Source organism: Heterocephalus glaber, unplaced genomic scaffold, assembly GCF_053883595.1.
Source record: "Heterocephalus glaber isolate CG9 unplaced genomic scaffold, H.glaber_assembly_v1.0 deba00001504, whole genome shotgun sequence".
NCBI lineage: Eukaryota > Metazoa > Chordata > Mammalia > Rodentia > Bathyergidae > Heterocephalus > Heterocephalus glaber.
Genome location: NW_028258324.1, coordinates 37,741,421 through 37,756,644, shown reverse-complemented (window position 1 = coordinate 37,756,644; position 15,224 = coordinate 37,741,421). Strand labels below are relative to the sequence as shown.

The 15,224-nt window shown below is 36.6% G+C and overlaps 1 long non-coding RNA gene and 1 pseudogene across 1 annotated transcript in view; both read right to left on the bottom strand.

The window, feature by feature from the left end:
• Positions 1-2,996: 2,996 nt before the first annotated feature.
• On the bottom strand, positions 2,997-8,744 carry LOC101717111 (chromosome alignment-maintaining phosphoprotein 1-like; annotated as a pseudogene).
• Positions 8,745-8,888: 144 nt separating this feature from the next.
• LOC147825309 (uncharacterized) overlaps positions 8,889-15,224 on the bottom strand; it is a 47,686-nt gene continuing 41,350 nt past the window's right edge. The window contains exon 4 of the long non-coding RNA XR_015440914.1: positions 8,889-12,210. This is a non-coding gene — a long non-coding RNA (uncharacterized LOC147825309). The remainder of the gene's footprint in view (positions 12,211-15,224) is intronic.

Here is a 15,224-nt window from a genome sequence, read left to right as displayed (position 1 = left end):
GCATTTGACAAAATCCAGCACCCATTCATGATAAAAAAAAAAAAAAAAACCTACAGAAAATTAGAATAGAAGGTCTTTATCTTAACCATGCTCTTTTTTAGCACTGTAGCTTTGTAAAACAACTTGAAGTCCAGTATTATGATGCCTCTTGCTTTGCTCTTGTCACCTAGAATTGGTTTTGCTATTCTGGGTCTCATCTTATTCCACATTAATTTTAGGATTGTTTTCTCTAGTTTTATGAGGAATGCTATTGGGATTTTTATTGGAATTGCATTAAATCTGTATATCAGTTTAGGAAATATGGCTACTTGGACAATATTGGAACTTCCTATTCAGGAACAGGATATCTTTCTATTTTCTGAAATCCTCTTGATCTCCTTTTTCAGAGTACTGTACTTTTTTCAAAGAGGTCTTTCACTGTCTTGGTTAGGTTAATTCTCAAGAAATTAATTTTTCTTGATGCTATTGTGAATGGTATTGTTTTCCAAATTTCTTTCTCAGTGAGTTCATTATTGTTGTACAGGAACACTACTGATTATTGTGTGTTAATTTTGTATCCTAGTAACACAGCTGAATCTGGTTATTAATTCTAGAAATCTTTTAATGGATTTCTTTAGTGTAAAGAATCATGTCATCTGTAAATGATATAATTTGACTTCTTCTTTTCCTATATGCATCCCTTTTATTTCTTTTGGTTACCTGATTGCTGTGACTAATGTTTCGAGGATTATGCTGAATGGGAGGGATAATAGTGGGTATCGTTATCTTGTTCCTGATTTTAGAGGTAAAACTTTTAGCTTTTTCTCATTTAATAAGATGTTGGGGGAAAAAAAGATGTTGGAAATAGGTTTGGCACAAATGGCTTTTATCAGAATGAGATAAGGTCTTTTATACCTATTTTCTTCAAGGTTTATCATGAATGGATGTTAGATTTTTTTTCTGCATCTATTGAGATAATCATGTATTTTTGTCCTTGCTTTCATTTATATAGTATATTACATTTATTGATTTGTATATGTTGAAACATTCTTGCATCTCTGAGATAAGGCCTAATTGGTCTCAAATACTGTGCACTCTACATGGACTTCTCCACTTCTAGCCTGCCACATGGAAGGAGTCACTTTCACAGTAAAACCCCATTCTGTTTTTGAGGTTTACAATCACCATGGGCTTTTCTTGTGACTTGCGATGCCAGTGTGGTCTTTTGCTTCTCCTTGGAGCTGCTGACCCTCTCAGGGATTACTTTGTATCAGCAGAGACAGGTTCCCCTCTCTGGATGCAGGAGTGAGCTTTCCAGGCTGCTTCATTCTTTTCTCTGTATGGTGCCCTATTTCTCTAGCTTCTCTGCACTTTCTAGTTTTCCTGTCAGCTCTCCCCTGTTTCCTGAAGATATACTTTTGTTTTTCTCTTCTAGTTGCTGTTTTCCAAGGTATCTCTGTTTCACATCCTATAGACCAGCAGGATTATTTTTAATAGTACTTTCAATAGAAATTTTTTTCTTTAAATACTGTGTGTGTGTTTGTGTGTGTGTGTGTGTGTGTGTATGGTAATTGAACCCAGAGCCTCCACATTGAGCTACACCCCAATCCATTTATAAAGTTTTTTATTTTGAGACACAGTCTTACTAACTTTTCCAGGCAGGACTCAAATTTGCAATCCCTCTGGGTAAACCTCCCAGAGTTCTGGGATTGCAGGTGCATGACACTATGCCCAGGTTATATACACAGAATTTCTAAAAGCTAAATTATGATATCTGAATATTTAATGGATTTAATTCTTCCTTTATATGTGACTCATATATAATTAGCCCCAAATAGGAACACCAGAATTTCAGCATACTTTACATGTTATTCTCTTCTCCTACATAAGTAATGTTTTACTCTACAAATTAAACAGCATCATTAAAAATTAAGTAATGAGAAATAGCATTTTGATTTCTTACCTTTTTATAACTTGATATATTAATGAATTATGTTCAATGAACATCATTCAAATCGTGACCTCTTTTAATAATGTCTTATCAAATGTGTTCTATAATCTTTGTCCAGTAATCTTTATGTTAATCTTTGAAATACATAATACATATCTAAACTTAAAAATAAAGTCACATTTTTTTCTGATGGATAATATAATATGCCTGATTGGGGCTGATGGGACTAACAAAATGACTGGTTTCCCTCTAGCCCTTGAATGAAGAAAATTTTCAACTTTTAGATGAAAATATGTTTTAATGATGTGATAAGATTAAAAAATACTTTATGGGGTGGGGATTTAGCTCAGTGGTTCTGCCACCTGCGCTGCAAGTGCAAGGACTTGAGTTCGATCCCTGGTACCAAAAAAAACAAAACAAAAAAGACTTTATAAAACATAAAGGTATAGAAAATAAACTTTTCACTTCTCTGAATCCTATGTGAATATATTGAGTCAATCAAGTTAAACTGAAAGAGTAATAAGTGTAAGTAATAATCATTTGTTAAGTTGCGGTAAAGCCTTTTTGATGAATTTCCCAGAAATATGAGAAACTGAATGCCTTCTGATGACTGGATTACAAATCATTTTGCACATCACATGGTTTCAATTCATTTCTTTCACTAATTTGGAGAACTTAGTGACATTGCCAGGTAATAGAAAAGTTAAATAATAGTTTATCATTACTTCTTAGCACATAATTCAGAAGAAATTACATTACTCCTTATATTTTTGCTACTTATTTAATAAATAATATTTCTTAGTACTTTTACCTATAAAAATGAAAAAGAGTAATTAATTCAAAACTCTATCTCATTCCAGCAATAAGTAATAAACTGATTGTTGGGGGAAAATTGTCATTTCATTAGGAATTGGATTTCCAAAAAATTTTTATATTTTATATTTAATTATCAATATTTTATCTCTATGTTATTTTGTTATGTACTGATGGTTACAGTAACACAACCTAAAAGAATTCTTTATTTTTTAAACTGACACATAAAAATTGTACATACAGATACCATGTGGTGTTTCATGTACACATTGTGTAGTGTTCAAATCAGAATAAACATGTCTCTCTTCTCAAACATTTATTTTCTTTCTTTTTTCTGGAATATACATTAAAATTTTATTGATTTACAAGACAGTCACATAACAGAGACCATAAAAAAATAACCAAATGCTTATGCTTTGTAGCACTATGAGACAAACACGGTACACCATACACATTACCATCTACTGATCCAACCAAGCTACATAACAAGCTAGTATCTCAGGAAACAATACCATAGAGCTGTATTCAGTATGTTTGAAAATCGAATCTGCTGCTCCTCCAGGGGTGATTCAAAAGCTTCCGTCAGCTTTTTATTTGCCTCTTCGTTATGCCAGCTTTGACAATGAGTTAAATGTTTCTTGAAGCCTCTTGGGAAATTTGACTCAAAATTACAGCATGCACATTTAAGTAAACTTTGCCCATGGGCTGCTACATGATTTTTAAGGAGAGATTCTAAAAGAAATGCCTTTCCACAATTGTGCACTTGGAAGGTCTGTGGACATTATGTTTATTAACCAAATGATGCTAAACAGCACCTTTTTTCATAGCACAACAGCAACAAATTTTGCAATAATACTTTCCTTTTCCATGCTTCATATATTTTGCAATCTTCTCTTCAGAGATAAACGCTTCTTTTTCTTCAGTGATAAATGCTTCTTTTTCTTCAGCGAACTGTAGCACATGTTTGGACTGCTCTGGACTGCTCATGTCCATTTTGTTCTCTTTGCCAAAATCAGTAGATTCTACATCTACCTGCTCTTGATCACTGCTTGATTCTTGGCCCTTAATATCTATGGCATCCAAATCTGTTCTGATCTACTCACTGCTGCTCAGCTCAGCATCTGAGTGCTCCTGGCTGTCCTTCTTGAGTTTCTTGAAGTAAGGAAACAAGGCATCTTCTAAAATTGTCTTCAGTGTCACTAGAAGCTCTTCTTGAATCAAAATATCATACTTTGGGTCACCTATGGGATCTATCTGTAGCTCATCACCAAGCTTAGCTGTCTTTTGAGTCTCTGAGAACACAGCAGATCTGGGGAACTCAGAAAGAAGAGGATGTTTCTGTGGCTCAGGACAAGCAGGTGGGGCAGTTTTGGTGGGCTCAGGAAACAGCATGGATTTTCTAGGCTCAGCATCAAAGGAGGAAACAGATTTCCAGATATCTGAGGCTGATTTGGGAGACTCTGATGGACCTGATTTCCGGGTCTCAGGGGAGACAGTGGGTTTCTGAGATTCCATGATGAAGGAAGACTTCCAGAGATCAGGAGAGCTACCAGGGAAATTTTCTGAGACTCAGAAAAATCCAGGGAGGCAGGAGATGTTTTCAGGTGATCAGGAGAAAGCTTCCAAAGGTCTGGCAACCCTGAGGGCTTCCTGAGCTCTGGAGAGCCCACTGGGCTGAGGAGCTCTGGGGAGAGTGGTGGGCCCAATTTGCGAATCTCAGGAGATACTGGGGGAACCGCTTTCCAATGTTCTGGTGACAGGGTAGGAGTTGTCTTTCGAAGCTCAGGTGGGCCAGACTTCCATGAGTCTGGAGATGTGGGTGGAGTTTTCCAGGAACCTGGTGAGACTGAAGATGACTTCCAGAATGCAGGGGATACAGATGAAGCTGGTTTCCAGGGTCCAGGTAATAGAGAAGAAATTGGCTTCCAGGGCCCAGGACACATGGATGGAGCAGGTTTAGTTGGTTTCCAAGGACCTGATGATGCAGAAGGACTCGATTTCCAAGGCCTCGGGGATCCAGGTGGGCCTGGCTTCAAGGAACCTGGTGACACAGCTGGGGCTGGTCTCCGGGGCTCTGGGGAGACAGCAAAGAATGGCTTCCAAGGTTCAGGAGATTCTGATGGGGACGGCTTCCTTGGCTCAGGGGAGGCAGTCTGGGCTGGCCTCCGAGATTCTGGAGATGCAGTTGGGAGATGGAGACCAACGGTCAGAGGAAGCAGACAGAACTGGTGACTCCGGAGATGAGGCTGAAGGTGCCCCTCCTGTCTCTGTGAAATGAAAGTGTTTCTGAGGCCTGGGGTTAAGAAGACCAGCTTTCACTGGTTCAGGAGATACAGGGGCAGGTTTCTGTGGCTCTGGAGGAGGAACAGGCTTCTGTGATTCAGAAGTAAAAGGGGCTGGTTTTGGAAGTTCAGGAGAAGAAACAGGACCGGATTTCAAAGGCGCAAGAGGAAGAAGTGCCTGGGGCTCAGGAGAAACCAACAAGGCCAGTTTTCTGACGTTCCAGGGCAGTAAACGGAGCAGGTGTTGGAGACTCTGGAGAAAGAACTGGACCAAGTTTTTGAGTTTCATTCTGCTTTACATCCAGGGGCAGAGGCAGCATCAAGGCCCAGCCCCAGGAGGGTGCGAGGCCAGCAGCTCAGCCTTCCCCTCAAACATTTATTTTCTTTGTGAAGAAAATATCTATTATCTTTTCTTCTAGGAATAACTGGTGTTTTGGTTCATGAACTTAATTCTTTCCATGTTTGTGGTTGCAAATCAAATTGGGTGGGAACCAAATCAAACTTCCCCCTAAGGTCAACATTGAACCTAACCATTGAATTTGATTCAGTTTTCCTCCAATTCAGTTTGCGACCAGAATTGTGGAAAGAACTAAGTTTGTGAACCGAGGCACCACTGTACATTGTCATTATCTATACTGACTCTGCTGCACAACAAAACACCAGAACTTTTTACTCTTAAGTGTAGTTTATACCTATAGACACACTTTTCCCCATCTCTCCCTCCTTACTAACTCTCCAGCCTCTCAATTTCTGTGAGATCAATTTTTTTAGATTCCACATTGTGTTAGATCGTGTGATACTCATCTCTCAGTGCCTGCCTTATTTCACTTAACATTTTGTCACTTATGACAAGAGTTCATCCTTTTTATGGCTGTATACTACCATAATATTTTTTTTAATTCTTTTATTGGTACATTTTAGGTATACATTTATATTTATCATTGGGTGCTTGTACCTGTACATGATGTATCGTAGTTCTTATTTTTTTCTCCATTACCTGTGCGCACTTCACCCCCTCCACCCCCTCCACCATTCCCTATTTACATAGATTTCGTTTCCTTTTTTTTTCTCATAATTTTTCCTTTCCCTTCTTCCCTTTCCCTGTCCCCTCCCACCACCTCTACACCTTTGAACCTTTGCCTATTTCAAATTTACCATATTTTCTATCCATTCACTCAATAATGTATACTTAGGTAGATTCCATTTCTTGGCTATCAAGAATAGTGCTGCAATGAACATGGTAATGCAGGTTTCTCTTCATCATATTGATTTCATTTCCTTTCATTCCCAGTAGTGGGATTGATAGATTGTATGGTAGTCCTATTTTTAATTTTCTTATAATAGCCTACCATTTTTCATAATGGCTGTAGTAATTTATATTCCCATAATGTACAAGTTGTCCCTTTTCTCCAAATCAGCACTTACTATCTTTTGTCTTTCTGATAATAGCCATTCTAACTGGATAAGGGTTATATCTCTTTGTGATTTTATTATTTATTATTTACTCTATTATTTACTTGATAATAAGTGATATTGAACTTTTTTCATATGCCTGTTGACTATTTGTATGTATTCTTTTGGTGGGGGGGGCATACTGGGGATCGAACTCAGGACCTTGCACTTACGAGGCAGGCAGCGGAACCACTGAGCTAAATCCCCGGTCCCCTGTATGTATTCTTTTGAGAAAAATCTGTTTAGTTTTATTGTCTGTTTTTTAATCAGATTATTTGTTTTTGGTTTTTGGTATTAAGTTGTTTGAATTGCTTATATATCTGTATATTAACCCTTTATTATATGAATAACTCAAAGTATTTTTCTCCCACTTTATAGGTTGCTTCTTCAATTTGCTGATTGTTTCCTCTCTTATAAAAAAGCTTTTTAGTTTATTTATTTTGGCTTCTGTTGCCTGTGCTTTGAGTCTATTTAAAGAAAAATCCTTGCTCAGAACAATGTTATGAAGTGTTTCCCCCATTTCCTTCTAGCACTGTCAAGTTTCAAATTTTATCTTTAAGTCTTTAGCCCATTTGGGTTGATTTTCATATGTGATGACAAACAGGTGTCTAATTTCATTCTTCTGAATGTAGATATTCAATTTTCCCTGCACCATTTTTTGAAAAGACTATGCTTTCTCAATGCGTGTTCTTAGCACCTTCATCAAAGATGAATTGACTGTAGAAGCAAGTTTACTTCCGTGCTCTTTATTCTTTTCCATTGACCTATGTTTCTGTTTTTATACCAATATCACACTCTTTTAATTACTATATCTCTCTAGTATATTCTGAAGTCAGGTAAGTTAATGCTTCTTGCTTTGTTCTTTGTGCTCAAGATGACTTTGTCTATTCAGAGATTTTGTGTTCCACACAAATTTTAGGATTTTTTTTTCTAGTTCTGTGAATGTCACTGGCATTTTGACAGGGATTGCATCTAATCTGTAGAATTCTTTGAGTAGTATAGACATTTTAACAATATTGATTCTTCCAATCCATGAACACACAATGTCTTTCTTTTCATCAATGCTTTTTAGTTCTTGTAGAGATCGTTTGGTTAAATTTATTCCTAGATACTTTAGTTTTTTGTAGCTATTGTAATACAATTGATTTCTTGATTTTTATTTCAGGTAATTTACTATTTTCCTATGATAATGCTACTGATTTTTATATATTCATTTTGTACCCTGTAATTTTGGTGAGTTTATTAATTCTTATATTTTTTAGTGGAGTATTTGGGATTCTTTTTATGTATGAGATAATATTATCTACAGTGACTATCCAACTTCCTCCTTTCCAATATAGATGCCCTTTCTTTCCTTCTCTTGTGTGATTGTTCTAGCTGAAGATTTAAGTACTATATTGAACAAAAGTGGTGAAAGATCTTTTCCTAGATCCTAGAAAGCTTTCAGTTTTTCCCTGCTCAGCATGATTTGGCTGTGGGCTTGTTATTAATGGCCTTTATTATGTTAATATAAATTCTTTTCATATCTAATTTGTTCAGAATTTTTTATAATGTAGAGATGTCAAATTTTATCAAATACTTTTTCTGCATCTGTTTAGATGATAAAATGATTTTGCTTCATTCTGTTGCTATGGTTTATCATCTTTATAGATTTGTATATGTTGAACATTCTTGTATCCCTGGAATGGGTCTCACTTGATCATAGTGAATAATTTTAGCATAAAATGCTAGTGGATTCAGCTTGCTAGAAGTTTAATGAAGAATTTTGCATCTATGTTCATCAGGAGTATTAACCTTTAGCTTTCTTTTTTACTGTTGTGTCTGACTGGTTTTAGTATCAGACCAACAATGGCTTCATAAAATAGGTTTGAAAGAATTCCCTCCTCTTCAATTTCTTGGAATAATTTGAGGAAAACTAACATTACTTCTTCTTTAAATGTTTGGTAGAATTCAGCAAGAAAACTGTCTGGTCCTGAGCTTTTATTTGTTGTGGTACTTTTTACTGATTCAATCTCATTTCTTGTTATTGGTCTGTTCAGTTTTTCTTTTTCTCTATGATTCAAACTCAGTAAGGGAATGTGTCCAGGAATTTGTCCATTTCTTCTAGGTTATCAAATTTGTTGGTGTATAGTTGTTCATAACAGTCTCTAATAATACTTTGTATTTCTTTGGAGTCAGTTGTAATATTTCCTTTTTCATCTGTGATTTTATTTATTTGAGTCTAAAATAAAATGTGGTTAACTCTCAGAACCATAGGTTACTGTCAAGAAGACAGTTTTAAATTTTGCTTTTTTAATATATCTTTTGCAAAGAATTAGGTCAGAGTAAGTAACAAAAGACTTTTATGTTTAAAAGCTTTACATTAGAGTTAAATTATATGGAAGAATTAAATTTAAATATGAGTTTGAGGAGGAAAAAAGACATGAACAAAATATTTTAAATAACCAACTATTTTTAAAAACCTATTTATAAATACACAAAACTATGGTAGTGGGTAGATACCAAGTCATTATAACATTTAGTTTCTGCTGGACACTTTTAAAAGAACAATACAGCCAGGTTTTTTGTTGGTTTGATTTGGTACCGGGGATCAAAACTCGGACCTTAGGCTTGCGAGGCAGGCTGCGGAACCACTGAGCTAAACCTCCGGCCCCAGTGGTTTTGTTTTAAAACGTTACTATATTACGAAATGTAAAAAAAGATATTTTGGAATTATATAAACAAGATGAAAACCTTTAGATGTTAACTTAAAAACATGTGAAGGGGCGCTAGGGATTTAGCTCAGTGGTTCCGCCACCTGCCTCGCAAGCGCAAAGTCCCAAGTTTGATGCCCGGTACCAAAGAGGGGGAAAAAACCCGCGAGGGGCTTTGTAACTTTTTCAAAATTAACTTGCAAGATTTTTTTAAGTTAAAATCTTGAAGATAACTGATCTCTACATCCACGAGGTGCTGAGATCTGCTACTGTTCCCAAACTCTGAAAAGGTCCGGGAGCTTGAGTGCCCCTCATGAATGCCGAACCAACCAACACACATATGTGCGCGCACAAACACAAACACACACACACACACACACACACACACTCGCACAAAAGGTCACCCAGGCCAATTTTCTCTTTATCAATCAGAGTGGGGTGATTGCTCCCTCCTCATTCTCTAGTAAATCACATTGCTCCCTTGGCATTGATGTCTTTGGGGGTACCATGACAAGGGCAGGACATAGACCAGATCTCAGAAAAACTGATCTTCTGGGCAAGTACCAAAACCTAAGATGTATAAAGGAAAAGGTAAGGTCCTGGAACCTGAGCAAAAAGAAATGACTTTGTGTCAGAGACCGTGAAAGGGATTTATTGTTTGAACTGGAAATATAAAATCCAAACAAGGTGGCTAGATGCAAAATTGCCACAATAAGTGTCTGGGGCTCCTGAAATTCCACCTTGCTAAGAACAGAAAATTTCTCCAGCACTTGGTAAAGCAGAAAGCATGCAGACACGACTGTGAGATACTCATCTAACTAAATGGTCTAAGGAATTCAAACCTAAGACCTCTTAATTCCAAAATTTCCTGCAATAGATTGAATTGTATCTCCTATAAATATATGTCCACGTTCTAATGCTAGTCTGTGAATATGACCTTATTTGGAAATAAGATCTTTGCAGATTTAAATAAGGTATAAAACTGCACCTAGTGGCACAGGATAGTAATCCCACACTCTGAGAGGCTGACGTAGGAAGATTGCAAGTTTAAACCCAAGCCAGGCAAGTTAGCAATTTAGTGAGACCCTGTCTCAAAATAAAAAATAAAAAGGAGGTCTGGGGCTGTAGCTCAGTGCAAAGACCCTGGGTTCAATCCCCAGTACCACATACATGCACAAAATTTCTCTCCTGGTGGACTACATAAGTTCCTGTTTCTCAAATGTTTTGAGGTACCAATTTTGTGTCTTACTACTTCTTTCATTCATTATTGACTTAAATACATTTTGAGATGTTTATTCTATTGTTGTGTGAGTCTAACATCTTTAACTTTTCGCATCTTATACTTTAACATGAAGCTGTTGTAAAGCTAGGATATGGTGGGTGTTAAAAAGAGTTTGAGTCTCCTTTGGCAGCTAGGAAAAGCCTGGAAAACTCCAAAGATGCAACCTCTTAAGAGATCACTCCATTGCCAGGGAGCCAGTGTGCACCTCGTTCTGTCTTTAATTCTCTTCCTTTTCTCGTTGACATTCTTATTGGGTTTCTTGGTTTCTTACTGACTTTCTGTAGTGACACCTTAATTATAAAAGTCTCTTTCTATTTAGCATTCTTTTTCTTAATCTCTTAGATATAACTTTGTCTAAAGTTATAGGCAAAAATTATACTAAATCCAGAATTATTGGTAAATTTGAAGTCAAATCTTAGCAACCTTTACTAAGTTACATCAGTAGTAAAACTCCAAGCACAATTTCTGCAAGTTAAAAAAATCAGTGCATTAATGATACTCATTATTTCTAAGATACTTAGAAATTATAAGTACTTTTCAAGAAAACTGACTGTCGAGCTCATCCGGACATCACCATCCTTAGCTTGTAAAGAACACTTAGCTACAGTTTTCTAAAACTGGTATCCTTTTTCAAAAGTTAAAAAAGTAATGAATTAACTCAGAGCCCAACATAAGAAGCACAAAATTTGGTCGCTCCACAGACTGAAGTGGATAGAGGAAAGAAGGGAAAGAAGCAATCCACCTGAAAAACTAGACCCCAATATACCTCTTCAACTTTGAGGTCAGAAACAGGTCAATTGTACAAGAAGAGCTCAACAGAGTGATCTGGGGCAGGCAGGTAACATAGACACAACACAGGGGAAATATAAATAATGTATCCAACATTTTCACAGAGGGAAGATTTTATTCCTTTCATAAATTTAATAACGCATGTTTTCTAAATGCTTTCTAAGGTAAAATTTAGAGTGTCACGGCTATCGTGTTATAGCTATAAATTAGTGGATAGTAAATAATCAGTTTAATTTTTTCTCTTCATTTTCAGCAGTGCATGGTTCTGTTTTTGATATAATAATCTTCAAAATAGATGTGTTCTATTCATAAGAACTTCAAAGACAATATCTACCCTGAATTCCATGCTTAAGAAAATTGGACCATAGTAATTGCTGCCACCTTGTGGATTAATGAGAGAAATTCAAGAGTCTATTAGTTTCCTAAACAGCACCCTCTCCTTCAAACATTCTGGCATTCAACCTTTCATTCACACTTTCATTCAAAATTTACTGTGTGCCAGGGCCTGGATAGGCTTAGGGACATAATATGACTAAACAACAGTCTGTGCTCTCAAGTGTGTAGTATAGCCATCAGACACTGTATGTTGTTAAAGTATCACAGAAGAAAGCACCCTTCTTGCATGGAGATGGTGGAGGAACTCAGACTTTCCCAAGGGGATATACTCAGAGATTCATGGTTAGCCAAGCTAACTCCATCTGCTGTGACTTCCTGTTGTGAAATAGTTTCCTAGGCAAGATTACCCTGATGATTCTTTCCCACTAGCAGGAAAGGCAAGGGAACACACAGTGCTGTACCAGAACCTCAGACCGTCTTTCCTTTGCCTATCAAGGTTGAATCTCCACTCACTTTCTTCCTGGTCTGTGTTCCAAAAAGTTGATATGTGTGCACAGTCTCTCACCTCTCTTGCACACATACTTCCAGTTTCATTCAGATGATACTGGGTATGAGGAGGCATGGACAGGAGATCTGCAAAAGAAAATAGAATTAGGTTATTCCCTCCCATCCAGGCCACCTGAAAATTTTGGCATCTCTCAAGAATAGGATTCAATGTATCCCTGTCCTTGCACTGAGGTGGTAGCAGTGACCAGCTATTACTGGTGGCAGGGTACTGCTGCTGCATTAATCCTACGATCACACATCGTAAAGAAGTCTTTCATGTTATCTTAATTTGAATGTGACATTGGTTTCTTCCTTCCTGATATAGAAGAACCCAATTAGTTACTGAATATGTGAATTCTACATAAGTGAATAAACTTGATAACTGAACAAAGAAAAAGCATGAATGGATGAATTAATAGTGAGTAAATGAGTGAATGAGTGTTGAAATGAATGCATGCAAACCAAATGTAGTCATGTAGAATATATTAATTTCATACAGGAATAATTTCATAATGACTAAGCAAATGAATGATTCCCATGCTAAAATACGAATGGAAGCAGGATTGAATGAAGAATGAAGTCATGAAAATGTGAATGAAGACCACTTTCTAAAAAATAAAATAAATTAATTCTAAATAAATAAAAAATATTTGTATGTATTTGTGGGGTACCATGTGATATTTCAATACATGCATACATTGTGTAATGTTTATTTAATTTAAAGATATCTATCTCTTCAAACACGTATTATTTGTTATGGTAAAAACATTCATGTTAATCAATTTGGATATCTAAATTTACAACCTCCCCAGACCTCCATCCACTACTAGTATATATACAAAGAATAGATAAATGAATTTCTCCTAAAACAAGCCTGCTATATACAAAAAAACTAGAGAGCAAACTCAGGGATTAGCATAGGAAAAAAATCTCAAGAAACAAGTAAATTAAATTTTAAGGAAAAGAACAGAAAGTCAAAAAGAGATTTCTTTAGGAAGGCAGGAAACAAAGATGGAAGGTAAAGTGGAAGGAATTAAGCTCTTCTCTGGAGGACGATCAACAATGATTCACAGACTCAGAGACAAAGAGTCATGGAATAGGAACCCAGCCAGCAAATACTGCCAGGAGGATCAATGAAGCCATGGAAGGGAGAACTGGGAAGCATCTAACTGCCACATCTGGATGTCAAAGTGAGTGGATCAGTGAAATATTTTCGAGGCTCAGACATCATACATTAAGCTACTGGGTCATGTTACAAAAAACACTTTCCAAAAAATTCCAGTCATTCGTTTCCAACATTTTACCCCAATCAGGATTTGGTGCTGCTGTATTCATGTCAAAACCTTCAGGGAATAAAATTAGAAGAAATCTGAAAGTTACAAAACATCAAATGGTAAACTGAGTCCTTATTTTCTTTTTTTTTTGTATTAAATTCTTTTATTGGTACATTGTAGGTATACAACACAATTACATTTCTCATTGGGAATTGTACTTTTATATAATGCATCTTGGTTCTTATTTTTTCCCCATTCCTAGCCTTCCCTTCATGCCCTCCACCCTTCCCTACTTACAAAGACTTTATTTCCATTTTTTCCATTTCTCATCATTTTTTCCTTTCCCTTCTTTCCTTTCCCCTGTGCCTCCCACTACCCCTACACCTTTGGACCGTTTATTCCTATTTTACATTATTGATTATTCATTCTAATCATTGGTACATTTTAGGTATACAATATAATGACATTCATCATTGCAAATTTGCACCTTTACATAATCTCTCTTGATTCTTATTTTTCAACCTTGCCCAGCCCTCCCTTCATCCCCTCCAGTCCTCTCTATTTACAAAGATTTTGTTTCTATTTTTCCATTTTCTCATATTAATCCCATTCCCTTCTATCCTTTCCCCTAGCCCTCCCACTTCCTTCGCCTTTGCCCCTTTTCTTACTATTTCACATCACCTATTATACATTTCATCCTTATTTACACTTTCAGTTTCTCACACCAGGGAAACTATTCAGTATTTACACATGTGTGTCCTATTTATTTCACTTAAGAGTATGGCCTCAATGTGCATCCACTTAGCTATAAATGTCTCTAATTTCTCATTTTTTATGGCTGAGTAGTACTCCATTTTATTAAAAAAAAACACATTTTCTTTATCCAGTCTCCAGTTGATGGCCATTTGGGCTGTTTCCAAGTTTTAGCTATTACAAACTGCGCTGCTATGAACATGGGTGCACATATATCACTGTGGTATGATTCTTTTAATTCTTTGGGGAAGATCCCCAGCAGTGGAATAGCAGGGTCAAATGGGATTTCCAGTCCTAGTTCTTTGAGGTATCTCCATACTGATTTCCACAGTGCTTGCACCAGTCTACACTCCCACCAGCAGTGGAGCAGGGTTCCTCTTTCCCCAAAGCCCCCCCAGCATTTGTTATTGGTTGATTTCATGATAGCAGCCATTCTTTCTGGAGTGAAGTGGAATCTCAGCATTGTTTTCATTTGCATCTCTCGAATGACCAGTGATGTTGAACATTTTTTCATGTATTTATTTGCTATTTCTACTTCTTTGTCTGAGAAATGTCTGTTCATTTCAGATGCCCATTTTTCGACTGGGTCTTTAAATTTGGGAGGTCTGATCTTTTTAAGTTCTTTATAGATTCGAGATAGAAGACCTTTGTCTGAGGAAGAGCAGGTGAAGACTTTTTCCCACATTGTGGGTTGTTTCTTCACACTGCTGGTGGTTTCTCTTGCTGTGCAGAAGCCTTTTAATAAGAAGAGATCCCATTTGTTGATTGTTTGTGCTAGTTCACGGGCAACTGAGGTTTTGTTCATAAAATCTTTTCCTATACCAATGTCTTCAAGGGTTCTACCTAACCTCTGTTCCAACTGGTTCAGAGTTTCTACTTTAATATTTAGATCTTTAATCCATTTTGATTTAAGTTTAGTGCATGGTGAGAGATACAGGTCTAGTTTTAATCTTTGGCAAGTTGAACCCAATTTTTCCAGCACCATTTATTAAAGAGGCTATCTTTCCTCCAGTGAGAGTGTTTGGCTCCTTTGTCGAAGATGAGATGGCTGAGTGTGTCTGACAGTTTCTGCAT